This window comes from Pan paniscus, chromosome 7 (assembly GCF_029289425.2).
Source record: "Pan paniscus chromosome 7, NHGRI_mPanPan1-v2.0_pri, whole genome shotgun sequence".
Taxonomy (NCBI): Eukaryota; Metazoa; Chordata; class Mammalia; order Primates; family Hominidae; genus Pan; species Pan paniscus.
The window spans coordinates 100,723,084-100,737,285 of record NC_073256.2 but is presented as its reverse complement, the minus strand read 5'-3'; positions in this window follow the sequence as shown (position 1 = coordinate 100,737,285).

Below are 14,202 nucleotides of genomic sequence, written 5' to 3'. Positions count from 1 at the left end.
TTCCTGACTTTTTAATGATTGCCATTCTAACTGGTGTGAGATGGTATCTCACTGTGGTTTTGATTTGCATTTCTCTGATGGCCAGTGATGATGAGCATTTTTTCATGTGTGTTTTGGCTGCATAATTGTCTTCTTTTAAGAAGTGTCTGTTCATATCCTTCATCCATTTTTTGATGGGGTTGTTTGTTTTTTTCTTGTAAATTTGTTTGTGTTCATTGTAGATTCTGGATATTAGCCTTTTTGTCAGATGAGTAGGTTGTAAAAATTTTCTCCCATTCTGTAGGTTGCCTGTTCACTCTGATGGTAGTTTCTTTTGCTGTGCAGAAGCTCTTTAGTTTAATTAGATCCCATTTGTCAATTTTGGCTTTTGTTGACATTGCTTTTGGTGTTTTAGACATGAAGACCTTGCCCATGCCTATGTCCTGAATGGTATTGCCTAGGTTTTCTTCTAGGGTTTTTATGGTTTCAGGTCTGACATGTAAGTCTTTAATCTATCTTGAATTAATTTTTGTATAAGGTGTAAGGAAGGGATCCAGTTTCAGCTTTCTACATATGGTTAGCCAGTTTTCCCAGCACCATTTATTAAATAGGGAATCCTTTCCCCATTTCTTCTTTTTGTGAGGTTTGTCAAAGATCAGATAGTTGTAGATATGCGGCATTATTTCTGAGGGCTCTGTTCTGTTCCATTTGTTTATATCTCTGTTTTGGTACCAGTACCATGCTGTTTAGGTTACTGTAGCCTTGTAGTATAGTTTGAAGTCAGGTAGCGTGATGTCTCCAGCTTTGTTCTTTTGGCTTAGGATTGACTTGACAATGCGGGCTCTTTTTTGGTTCCTTATGAACTTTAAAGTAGTTTTTTCCAATTCTGTGAACAAAGTCATTGGTAACTTGATGGGGATGGCATTGAATCTATAAATTACCTTGGGCAGTATGGCCATTTTCACGATATTGATTCTTCCTACCCATGAGCATGGGATGTTCTTCCATTTGTTTGTATCCTCTTTTATTTCGATGAGCAGTGGTTTGTAGTTCTCCTTGAAGAGGTCCTTCATGTTCCTTGTAAGTTGGATTCCTAGGTATTTTATTCTCTTTGAAGCAATTGTGAATGGGAATTCACTCATGATTTGGCTCTCTGTTTGTCTGTTATTGGTGTATAAGAATGCTTGTGATTTTTTCACATTGATTTTGTATCCTGAGACTTTGTTGAAGTTGCTTATCAGCTTAAGGAGATTTTGAGCTAAGACGATGGGGTTTTCTAGATATACATTCATGCCATCTGCAAACAGGGACAATTTGATTTCCTCTTTTCCTAGTTGAATATCCTTTATTCCCTTCTCCTGCCTGATTGCCCTGGCCAGAACTTCCAACACTATGTTGAATAGGAGTGGTGAGAGAGGGCATGTCATGCCAGTTTGCAAAGGGAATGCTTCCCGTTTTTGTCCATTCAGTATGATATTGGCTGTGGGTTTGTCATAGATAGCTCTTATTATTTTGAGATACATCCCATCAATACCTAATTTATTGAGAGTTTTTAGCATGAAGGGTTGTTGAATTTTGTCAAAGGCCTTTTCTGCATCTATTGAGATAATCTTTTGTCTTTGGCTCTGTTTATATGCTGGATTACGTTTATTGATTTTCGTATGTTGAACCTGCCTTGCATCCCAAGGATGAAGCTCTCTTGATCATGGTGGATAAGCTTTTTGATGTGTTGCTGGATTCGGTTTGCCAGTATTTTATTGAGGACTTTTGCATCAATGTTCATCAAGGATATTGGTCTAAAATTCTCTTTTTTTGTGTGTCTCTGCCAAGCTTTGGTATCAGGATGATGTAGGCCTCATAAAATGAGTTAGGGAGGATTCCCTCTTTTTCTGTTGATTGGAATAGTTTCAGAAGGAATGGTACCAGCTCCTCCTTGTACCTCTGGTAGAATTCAGGTGTAAAAATTAGACGAATGGATACTAGAATAATCAATGCAGAGAAGTCCTTAAAGGAGCTGATGGAGCTGAAAACCATGGCAAAAGAACTACGTGATGAATGCACAAGCCTCAGTAACCGATGTGTTCAACTGGAAGAAAGGGTATCAGTGATGGAAGATCAAATGAATGAAATGAAGTGTGAAGAAGTTTAGAGAAAAAAGAATGAAAAGAAACGAACAAAGCCTCCAAGAAATATGGGACTATGTGAAAAGACCAAATCTACATCTAATTGGTGTACCTGGAAGTGACGGGGAGAATGGAACCAATTTGGAAAACACTCTGCAGGATATTATCCAGGAGAACTTCCCCAATCTAGCAAGGCAGGCCAACATTCAAATTCAGGAAATACAGAGAATGCCACAAAGATACTCCTTGAGAAGAGCAACCCCAAGACACATAATTGTCAGATTCACCAAAGTTGAAATGAAGGAAAAAATGTTAAGGGCAGCCAGAGAGAAAGGTCGGGTTACCCTCAAAGGGAAGCCCATCAGACTAACAACTGATATCTCGTCAGAAACTCTACAAGCCAGAAGAGAGTGGGGGCCAATATTCAACATTCTTAAAGAAAAGAATTTTCAACTCAGAATTTCATATCCAGCCAAACTAAGTTTCATAAGTGAAGGAGAAATAAAATACTTCACAGGCAAGCAAATGCTGACAGATTTTGTCACCACCAGGCCTGCCTTACAAGAGCTACTGAAGGAAGCACTAAACATGGAAAGGAACAACTGGTACCAGCCACTGCAAAAACATGCCAAATTGTAAAGACCATCAAGGCTAGGAAGAAACTGCATCAACTAACGAGTAAAATAACCAGCTAACATCATAAGGACAGGATCAAATTCACACATAACAATACTAACTTAAATGTAAATGGGCTAAATGCTCCAATTAAAAGGCACAGACTTGAAAATTGGATAAAGAGTCAAGACCCATCAGTGTGCTGTATTCAGGAAACCCATCTCACATGCAGAGACACACATAGGCTCAAAATACAGGGATGGAGGAAGATCTACCAAGCAAATGAAAAACAAACAAACAAAAAAGGCAGGGGTTGCAATCCTAGTCTCTGATAAAACAGACTTGAAACCAACAAAGATCAAAAGAGACAAAGAAGGCCATTACATAATGGTAAAGGGATCAATTCCATAAGAAGGACTAACTATACTAAATACATATGCACCCAATACAGGAACACCGAGATTCATAAAGCAATTCCTTAGTGACCTACAAAGTGACTTAGACCCCCACACAATAATAATGGGAGACTTTAACACCCCACTGTTAACATTAGACAGATCAATGAGACAGAAAGTTAACAAGGATATCCAGGAATTGAACTCAGCTCTGCACCAAGAGGACCTAATAGACATCTACAGAACTCTCCACCCCAAATCAACAGAATATACATTCTTTTCAGCACCACACCACACCTATTCCAAAATTGACCACATATTTGGAAGTAAAGCTCTCCACAGCAAATGTAAAAGAACAGAAATTATAACAAACTGTCTCTCAGACCACAGTGCAATCAAACTAGAACTCAGGATTAAGAAACTCACTCAAAACTGCTCAACTACATGGAAACTGAACAGCCTACTCCTGAATGGCTACTGGGTACATAACGAAATGAAGGCAGAAATAAAGATGTTCTTTGAAACCGACAAGAACAAAGACACAACATACCAGAATCTCTGGGACACATTCAAAGCAGTGTGCAGAGGGAAATTTATAGCACTAAATGCCCACAAGAGAAAGCAGGAAAGATCTAAAATGGACACCCTAACATCACAATTAAAAGAACTAGAGAAGCAAAAGCAAACACATTCAAAAGCTAGCAGAAGGCAAGAAACAACTAAAATCAGAGCAGAACTGAAGGAAATAGAGACACAAAAAAACCTTCAAAAAATCAATGAACCCAGGAGCTGCTTTTTGAAAAGATCGACAAAATTGATAGACCGCTAGCAAGACTAATAAATAAGAAAAAAGAGAAGAATCAAATAGACACAATAAAAAATGACAAAGGGGATATCACCACCAATCCCACAGAAATACAAACTACCATCAGAGAATACTTTAAACACCTCTATGCAAATAAACTAGAAAATCAAGAAGAAATGGATAAATTCCTCCACACATACACTCTCCGAAGACTAAACCAGGAAGAAGTTGAATCTCTGAATAGACCAATAACAGGCTCTGAAATTGAGGCAATAATTAATAGCTTACCAACCAAAAGAAAAGCCCCTCTTATTCAAGGTTGACATAATCTGTCAGTCTTCCTACTGAGCAAATGAATAAAGACCTGGTTAACCAGCTTGGAAATGGAGTCAGACAAGCGTTGAAGGAAAAATGATCTCTCAAAACTGACAGTGCCTCTGGTCATCTTTATCAAGATCCCTCCTTGCCAGAAATTGCCCTGCCAACTCCACTTTTTAAAAATGTTTAGCTCCTGAAATTCTTTATCCTCTCAACTTTTACATTTATTCAGAGAACAAATAGGACATCTTCAAGTAGGCTGAAACTGAAATTGATTATCAAATTTCTTTTGGATTATCATTCAGGGTTTCTCTGTAATAGCAATGCTGACATTTTGGGCCAGACAATGCTTTGTCAAATGGGGCAGCCCTGTGCATGGTTGAATGTTTAACAGCATCCCTGAACTCGACTCACTAGATGCTGACCTTGACAACCAAAAGCATCTTGAGACATTGCCATATGTCCCTGAACAAATAAAGCCTCTCCCATTGAGAGTCTTTAGACTTACATGTTTTGTTTTTCTTTTATGTTTGTAATAGATCTACAGAAGAAATAAGACTACATAAACACTCAAACTGAAAAAGAAAATTAAATCTCTTAAGGTAATAATAAAAGTACTTAGAAGCTCTTCCCAGGTCAAAAATAAGCCTCAGTCCAGAAAGTTGCTGAGAATAATGTTATGCTGGTTAATTTTATATGTCACGTTAACTGGACCATGAGGTACCCACCTATTTGACCAGACTTTATTTTGGGTGTTTCTGTGAGGACATTTTTGGATGAGATTAGGATTTAAATTGGTTAAGTGAGTAAAGCAGATTGCTCTCCCTAATATGGCTGGGCCCCTTCCGATTAGTTGAGGTCCTGAATAGAACAAGACTAACCCTCTCCCAAGAAAGAATTCTGCCTGCCTACCTACCTTTCAACTAGGACATTGACTTTTTCCTGACTTTGGACTAGCACTGAAACATTGGTTCTTCCTGGGTCTTGAGCCTGCCAGCCTTCAAGCCTTCATACTGGAGCTATACCATAAGCTCTCCTGGGTCTCCAGCTTGCCAACTCTCCCTGCAGATCTTGTAACTTTTCAGCCTTCATAATTGTAGAAGCCAATGTCATATATATACATATGTACAGTATATTATATATATACACATTCTTCTTGACCTATAATGGGGATATATCCAAATAAAACCATTGTAAATTGAAAATATTGTAAGTCAAAAATGCATTTAATAGATCTAACCTACCAAATATAATATCATAGCTTAGCTTAGCCTAGCCTACCTTAATGTGCTCAGAACACTTACATTATCCGATAGTTGGGGAAAATCATCTGGCAACACAGTACTCTGTAGAGTATTGGTTATTTACTCTGGTGATCATGTGGTTGACTGGGAGCTATTGCTCACTGCCACTGCTCAATATTGTAAGAGAGTGCCATATCACATATCACTAGCTTAGGAAAATATCAAAATTAAAAAGTCAAAGTACAGTTTCTACTGAATACATATCATTTTGCACCATGGTAAAATCAAAAAATCATAAGTAAAACCATAGTTAAGTAAAGAAAATGTAGTACGTATACACCATGAAATACTATGCAACCACAAAAAAGAATGAGATCATGTTCTTTGCAGGAGCATGGTGGAGCTACAGGCCATTATCTTTAGCAAACTAATGCAGGAACAGAAAACCAAACACCACATGTTCTCACCTAATAAGTGAGAGCTAAATGATTAGAACACATGAACACAAAGAGGGGAACAACAGACACTGGGGCCTACTGGAGAGTAGAGGGTGTGAGGAGGGAGAGGAACAGAAAAAACAGTAATTGGGTACTCAGCTCAGTACCTGTGTGACAAAATAATCTGTACATCACACCCATGTGCCACAAGTTTACTTATATAACAAACCTGCACATGGACTCCTTAACCTAAAATAAAACTTAAAAAAAAGTTGGGGACCATCTGTATATGATTTTTTAATAATACTAAAGTTATTCTAAATAGTTATAAATATATAGTATATCATATCTACATAGTTATAAAAGTATAGTGTGTATACACACACACACACACACATACACACAAAGACATAAATATATTTCGTATTGATTCTGTTTCTCTGGAGAATCCTGACCAATACAATTGACCAGGTGTTTTGCAGGGAGAAATCAGGGAGGAGGAGAAAGGAAGACCTGGTTAGGCATCTTCACTCAAAGATAAAGTCTGGTACACAAATATATATTGAATTACACTGAGCTAGTCAGTGGCTCAATATATGAAAACCATAATTTGGCTCTCCCAAGTTTTACATTCAATATCCAAAAGGGAAAGTTAGTCTTTATACTCCAGCTACAAGCAGGGCTTATTTTCTTTTTCATAAGCCTTATGTGGCTATAGATTACTTTATTAACTTTCCTTGTCCATGAAATAAAACAATCTAATCCCTTTAGTATAAGTTCTCTTTATCTCCTTTTTATAATTCCATTAACTTTGTAATAAAATCTCACTTCTGTTTCATGTCCAATTTGTGAATTCCAGCAGAATTTGCCTTCCCTTGTGGCACATTGTTAAAGATGAGAGTTATGTTTCCAGGATCCCATTCCTATATGTTTCAAGGTTAGAATTGGCCAAAAGAGCAGTTTGGCAGCTCTTGGAAGGTTGAGGTGAAATTCTTTATAGTCGGATAGGTTGGCATGCATTTGCAGATAGCCCCAGCAGGTCCCAGTTTATCCTTCATTTTACATCCAGTTCTTTTTTCTACCACTTACCTCATTGCCTGACAGTGGTCCTAGCCCAACACAGATGTTTGGCTGCAGACCCACACAGGGGGCAGCTGAAGTGAAGCAATGGCTTCCCATTCCTTCATCCCCTCCATGAATGTCTCCCTTCCAATCCCCTTTGGTGGCTGTGACTGCTTTCCCAAATGCACTGTTAACAACTATTTTTCTGGCCCTCTAAGCCCTCTTCTGGACTTTTTTTTAACCAAATCCTTCCACAATTGTATAGGTCTAAATCCTATTTTTAAAATTCCTCATTTTAAAACACTCACAGTGACTCTGTTCTCCTGATTGAAACCTGACAGATACATGCCCCACTTTGCCTATGTTGTATTTTGGAATATAGTATAACCCACAGAAATGGTGCTTTAAAGCCCAGTCAACAATAGGAGCCTCCTTGGACACAGCTTCGCCTGTGTTCAGTCAGTTCCCTCAGGTATTTTTTCCTTGGATTCCTCATTATTATGGACTGAATTGTTTCCATCTCTGATGTGGTTTGGCTCTGTGTCTCCACTTAAATCTCATCTTGAACTGTAATCCCCATGATTCAAGGGAGGGAGGTGATTGGATCATGAGGGTGGTGTCCCCCATGCTGTTCTCATGATAATGAGTGAGTTCTCAAGAGATCTGATGGTTTTATAAGTGTTTGACATTTCCTCCTTCACACTCATGCTCCTTACTCTCCTGCCACCTTGTGAAGAAGGTGCCTGCTTCCCCTTCCACCATGATTGTAAGTTTCCTGAGGCCTCCCCAGCCATGTAGAACTGTGAGTCAATTAAACTTCTTTTATTTACAAATTACCCAGTCTTAGGGAAATTCTTTATAGCAGTGGGAAAACGGACTAATACACCTTCCAAAAAGATATATTGAAATATTAACCCTCAATATCTCAAAATGTGATCTTGACAATTTCCAAGTAAGATCTTTGCAGATTTAACCAAGTTATTGATGAGGTCATTAGAGTAAGCCCTAATACAATATGATTGGTGTCCTTATAAAAAGTGGAAATTTGGACATAGACCCACACAGAGGGAAGAAAATATGAAGATACAGAAAGAAGAAATTCAAGTGACTGGAGTGATGCATTTATAAACTAAGGAATACCCGGAATTGCTAGAAAACACCTTAAAACTAGAAGAGGCAAGGGAAGATTCTCCCCCAGAGCCATGAGAGAAAGCATGGCCCTGATGACAAACTGATTGAGGATTTCTAACCTCCAGAACTGGAAAACAACACATTTCTGTTGTTTTATGCCACCTGGTTTTTGGTACTTCGTCAGAGCAGCCCTGGGAAACAGATGTCCGTCATACTGCCTCCATCCATGTGAGGCCATTGTGAGGTCACAGCTATCTTGAGCATAGCTGTCTTTTAGTCTGATCTCAGAAGAAGAAAACTATTTTCCTTTCTATTAACAATGGAATGGTTGCATCCATAATCCCCCATGGCACAATTGATTCTAGGTTATTAAATTTGATGATATGTTCCTGGGGGTACAATAAAAGGCAAGTCAACACAAGGAGTAATTTACAACCATTGTCCAGGCCAAGACCTATTCTAGATTCTTTACCAGAATCTTCATGACCCAGAGAAGCTTACTATTTTTTCCAGCAGCATCCCCTAACACACTCCATCTGTGAGAAAATGACTTTCACCTCACTTCAGTCTAAAACCCATCTCCTGAGCCTTGCCCTGACCTCTTACCAGAATGACTGAAAATTAAAATGTTTCTACTCTGCAGAAGAAATCACACTCCTATCAGTTCAAAGCATGTGATCTATCCCTGTGACCTTAACAAAACAAACTTGTAAAATTTTAATAGTACATTTTTCAGTTTAGATTAGAAAAAAAATCTTGCAGTCCAGTCTTACAATTTGTCTTCTGGTGATGATGTGAAAATGATCAGGATATAATAAAATGTAAAACCATGTTATTAGTCCATAATCATCGAGTTGAGATCCAGTAAAGACAGAAATTGAGAAGTCTGGTAGTTTTTATCATTAGGCCAGTGACCAATTCCAGAAAAAGTGACTCAATGACTGAGCAGTGTTCTTGACAGCTTCAGAGTCAGGGGGAAGAATTTGAATCCTGGGGCCCTTCTTTTATTGTGATTGGGACCCTGAAAGACTGCACTGCTGGAATAAAGGTGCACCAGAAGTATCAGCCCTCACAAAATAATGCATCCCAGCTTACACCATCTATGTGATTCAAAAAATTTTAATTCATTAAACTGGCTTTAGGAAATCTCAGATACAGTCAATCCTCATTATCCAAGGATTTTATATTTGCAAATTTGCCTACTCACTAAAATTTATTTTTAACCATAAAATCAATGCTCACAGCACCTTTATAGTCATTCACAGATGTACACAGAATCACCCAACATGTGCTTTCCCAACTGAGGTTAAACAACAAAATGCTCAGCCTTCTCATTCAATGCCATACAGTAAACAAGTGTCATTTTTGCAGTGTCTTTAGTGCCGTGTTTTCACATTTCGTGCTTTTTGATGGTGATTTTGTTACTTTAAATGGCTCCCAAGGGTAGTGCTGAAGTGCTGCCTAGCGTTCCTAAGCACACAAAGGCTATGTTGTGCCTTATAGAGAAAATGTGTGTGTTAGATGAGCTTCCTTTAGGCATGAGTTCGAGTGCTGTTGGCTGTGAATTCAATGTTAATGAGTCAACAATATGGTACGTTCAGAAAAAGAAAGAAAAATCACCGGTCTGTACATGAGGCCACTTAAAAAGTGCTGATGTAATATCTATATTGTGTAATGAAGCTATGGAAAAGATGGAAAATGGCTACTTGTGGGTTCGTGAGATAATGACTTAAAAAGAAGCATAGTGGACAATGTTTTTGTAGGCTGAAAGCTAAAGAAATTTACAGTCATATTACTTAGGGTTTATGAAAATATTAAACCCCTCTAGCTAGTGCTGGTTGGCTTGAAGCTTTTAAAAGGCAATACACCTAAAAAATGTTAAAGTTTCAGGCAAGGCACGTTTTGCAACTCAGGAAGTTACAGAAGAATTTTTAAAATACCTGCTTAGTGTTATATGAAAACGGATATGTGGAAGATCTGGTTTTCAATACTGATGAGACTGGCTTGTTTTATCAGGATGTTGGCAAATGAACCTATAATAGCACAAATAGCCTCCAAAGCTCCTGGCTTTTTTTTTTCAAATATAATGTCTGGCACATAATCAAAGATAATACACAGGGGAGTTAAGAGTTAATGAAGAAAAGCCAGCAGGAAAAAATAGATAATACAAAGAGAACAAAGGTCTTCAAATACTGGAATTATCAAACACAGACTTTTAAATAATTATGCTTATGTTCAAGGAGATAAAATAATGTCTTCAAAGAGATTTTAAAAATGGTTGCAAATATAGTAAAGATGAGGGAACTATAGACAATTTGTATAGCATATGTAAAAAAGTACCATATGGAAAATCTAAAACAAAGAAAATATGTGAAATCAAGAACTCGGTGGATGGGTTTAACATCTACGTTTCCATCTAGTCCAACGTAGCAAAATTAGTAAAAAAGAAAGAAAAGGTAAAAACATTAAAAGCAAAAAAAAAAAAGAAAGACATTACCTTCAAAGAAGCAAAAGCCAAAATGACTTCTAATTTCTCAACAAGAACAGTGAAAGTCAAAAAATAATGGAGTAAATTTTTAATGTGGTGAAAAAATACTGTTAATCTAGAAATCTATAATAAATGGATTTCTAGATATCTAATATACATCACGAGGACTATAGTTAATATTGCATTGTATGCTGGAAATTTGCTAAAAGGATATATTTTAGGTGCTCTTACCACAAAAAACTGTACCTGCGCCTGAAGGATATGTTAATTGGCTTGGCTGCCATAATCATTTCAGTATTGAAATGTACGTGTATATAAAAACATCATGTTGTACATGGGGACTACAGTTAATAACAATGTATTATAAATGAAAGAAGTCAATCTGCAAAAGCTACATACTGTTTGATGCCAACTATACAACATTCTGGAAAATGCAAAACTATGGAAACAGTAAAAACATTAGTGGTTGCCAGGGTTTATAGAAGGGAAGGATGAATAGATGAGGCATAGATAATTTTTATAGCAGTGAAACTACTTTATATGATACTACAATGGTGGATACATGTCATTTTACATTTTTCCAATTAATCTGGTCACAGTTTGGACACAGCTTCACATGTGTTCAATCAGTTCCCTCAGGCATGTACAACACCAAGGGTGACCCCTAACGTGAACTATGGGCTTTGGATGATGATGATGTGTCAATGTAGGCTCATCAATTGTAAAAAATGTCCCACTCTGGTGGAGGATATTGATAATGGGGGAGGTTATACATGTTTCGGGGAAGAGGCATATGGGAAATCTCTATACCTTCTGCCCAATTTTACTGTGAACCTAAACTGCTCTAAAAATAGTCTATTGAAAAATCATGTTGTTTACCTTAAATATATACAATAAATTTTTAAAAATTAAGCCATGCATACAAGAACAATAATTAAATTTTATTTTCAAGAATTAAGATAAAAATGAAGACATTTTCAGATAAATGGAAACTAAGATGATTTGTTGCTAGCAGATTCATGGTAAATGAAAGAAAGAGTATTCTTTAGGCAAAATGATAACAATCTAGTAAAAAAAAGAAGAGCTACAACAAAGAATAAATGAAATTAAAATAGTAAATATGTGGGTATACCCAAATGAATAATGACTGTCTAAAATTTTTTAATGTCTTGAGAGGTTTAAAATATAAAGAGAATTAAAATAACATGGCAATAGGATTGAAGACAGAAAGAGATTACATGGGGTTAAAGCAGTCTAAACTTCTTGACTGGCTAGGAGATAGTATAAACATCAATTTAGAAAAGAAGTGTAGATGCATTGCTTTTTTAAGAAATCAAAAAATGAAAACAATCCACATTTGCGTTAGTACTAAAGTAGATTAAATTATGGTATTCCCTACAATGTAATACTATTAGCAATGAAAGTAAGTTAACTGCAGCCTCTTGCAACAAACTTCATGTTAAGAGAAAGAAACCAGACTCAAAGAATACAAGCCTATGTAGAGAAATAGGAACGCTTTTACACTGTTGGTGGGAGTGTAAATAAATTCAACCATTGTGGAAAACAGAACAGTGTGGTGATTCCTCAAGGATCTAGAACCAGAAATACCATTTGACACAGCAGTTTCATTACTGGGTATATACTCAAAGGATTACAAATCATTCTATAAAGAAACATGCACACATATGTTTATTGCAGCACTATTTACTATAGCAAATGCCCATCAATGATAGACTGGATGAAGAAAATCTGGCACATATATCCCATAGAATACTATGTAGCCATAAAAAAGAATGAGTTCATGTTTTTTGCAGGGACATGGATGAACCTAGAAGCTATCATTCTTAGCAAACTAACACAGGAACAGAAAACCAAGCACCACATGTTCTTACTCATAAGTGGGAGTTGAACAATGAGAACACATGACACAGAGAGGGAAACATCACACACTGGGGCCTGTCAGGGGGTAAGGGTCAAGGGGAGGGGGAGGATTTTATGCTACTGTATGCTACTTTGCCCAGATTCAACAATTGTCAAGAATTTGAAAATGGCTGTGTTTTGAAATTCCTTCCTTTATAACAACATTTTTTTTTCTTTTTTTGAGACAGAGTCTTGCTCTGTTGCCCAAGCTGGAGTGAAGCAGCACAAACACCTCTCACTGCAGCCTTGACTTCCTGGGCTCAAGTGATCCTCCTGCTTTAGTTCCCCTTGTAGCTAGGACCACAGCCATGCACCACCATGCACAGCTAATTTTTAAAAAAACTTCTGTAGAGATAGGGTCACTCTATGTTGCCCAGGCTGATCTCAAACTCTTGGGTTCGAATGATCCCAATCATTCGGGATACCCCATAAGGTATCCCTAATACCTAATGATCCCATTAGGTATTAGGGCAAATACCTAATGCATGGGGTGCTTAAAACCTAGATGATGGGTTCATAGGTGCAGCAAATCACTATGGCACATGTATACCTATGTAACAAAACTGCACGTTCTGCACATGTATCCCAGAACTTAAAATTTTTAAAAAAGAATACAAGCCTAATGAGGACAGTATTCTCTCCTCATTACATTTGTGATTACATTCCCAAATGTAATCACAAGTGTCTTTATTGGAGAGAGCTTTGATACATAAATAGGCAGTGTGATGATGAACCAAGAGATTGGAGTAGTTACTAAGAGGAAGGAGTCACCAGCCAAGGAAAGTAGGTGGCCTCCAGAAGCTAGAAAAGACTAGAAACTAATTCCTCTCTCCTCCAATTCTCCTCCTAGAGCCTCTGAAAGCAACCAGCCCTGCTAATACCTTGACTGTAGTCCAGTGAAACTGATTTCAGATTTCTGACCTCCAGAATTGTAAGAGAATAAATCTGTGTTGCCTTAAGCCTCCTAGTTTGTGATAATTTGTTTCAACAGTCATAGGAAATTAATACTGATTCTATTACTTTTTAACTTTTGCTAATTTAATAAAATTAAATTATCTCCTTACTTTAATTATTATTGCTAGTATCAGAAAGTTTGGACATCTTTTCTTGTGTGTTTTTGTTTGTTTGTTTGTTTTCTCATTAGTGCTTTTACTATGAATTGTCTCTTTATATCTCTAGCCCAATTTTGCTATTGAATATTATGACTTAAATATGTCTCTTGATTTTCTCTTCCCATTTTTCTCAAATAAGTATTTGACTCTGAATCTTTTGAGTGTTTGGGGTCCCTTTACTCATGATAGATATCCCTGAAGCTAATGTCTTGTCTGAATTTTTGAGAGACACTGGTTATAAATTGCCCATTGCTGACAACTGCATTTTTGCAAAACCCACAGACTAATAATTTACCTCCCTAGTATTAACATGCCTCAACCAGCCCTATGCCTACAGTTTGGTGGACCTATTGTTCTGACACATGGCCAGCACACACACATACACAGACACACACACACACATACACAATGGAATTCATCACTGTGTCCTTTAAAAAAGAAAGAAGTATGACCATAATTGCTCTGAAACATTCACCCTGAGATATTTTACAGGGTACTGCAATCTATCCCTCAACTCTTAGAGTTTATAGAGCCCTGCCTTTTCTGCCCAAGTCTACCATTGGCTCCTAGCTA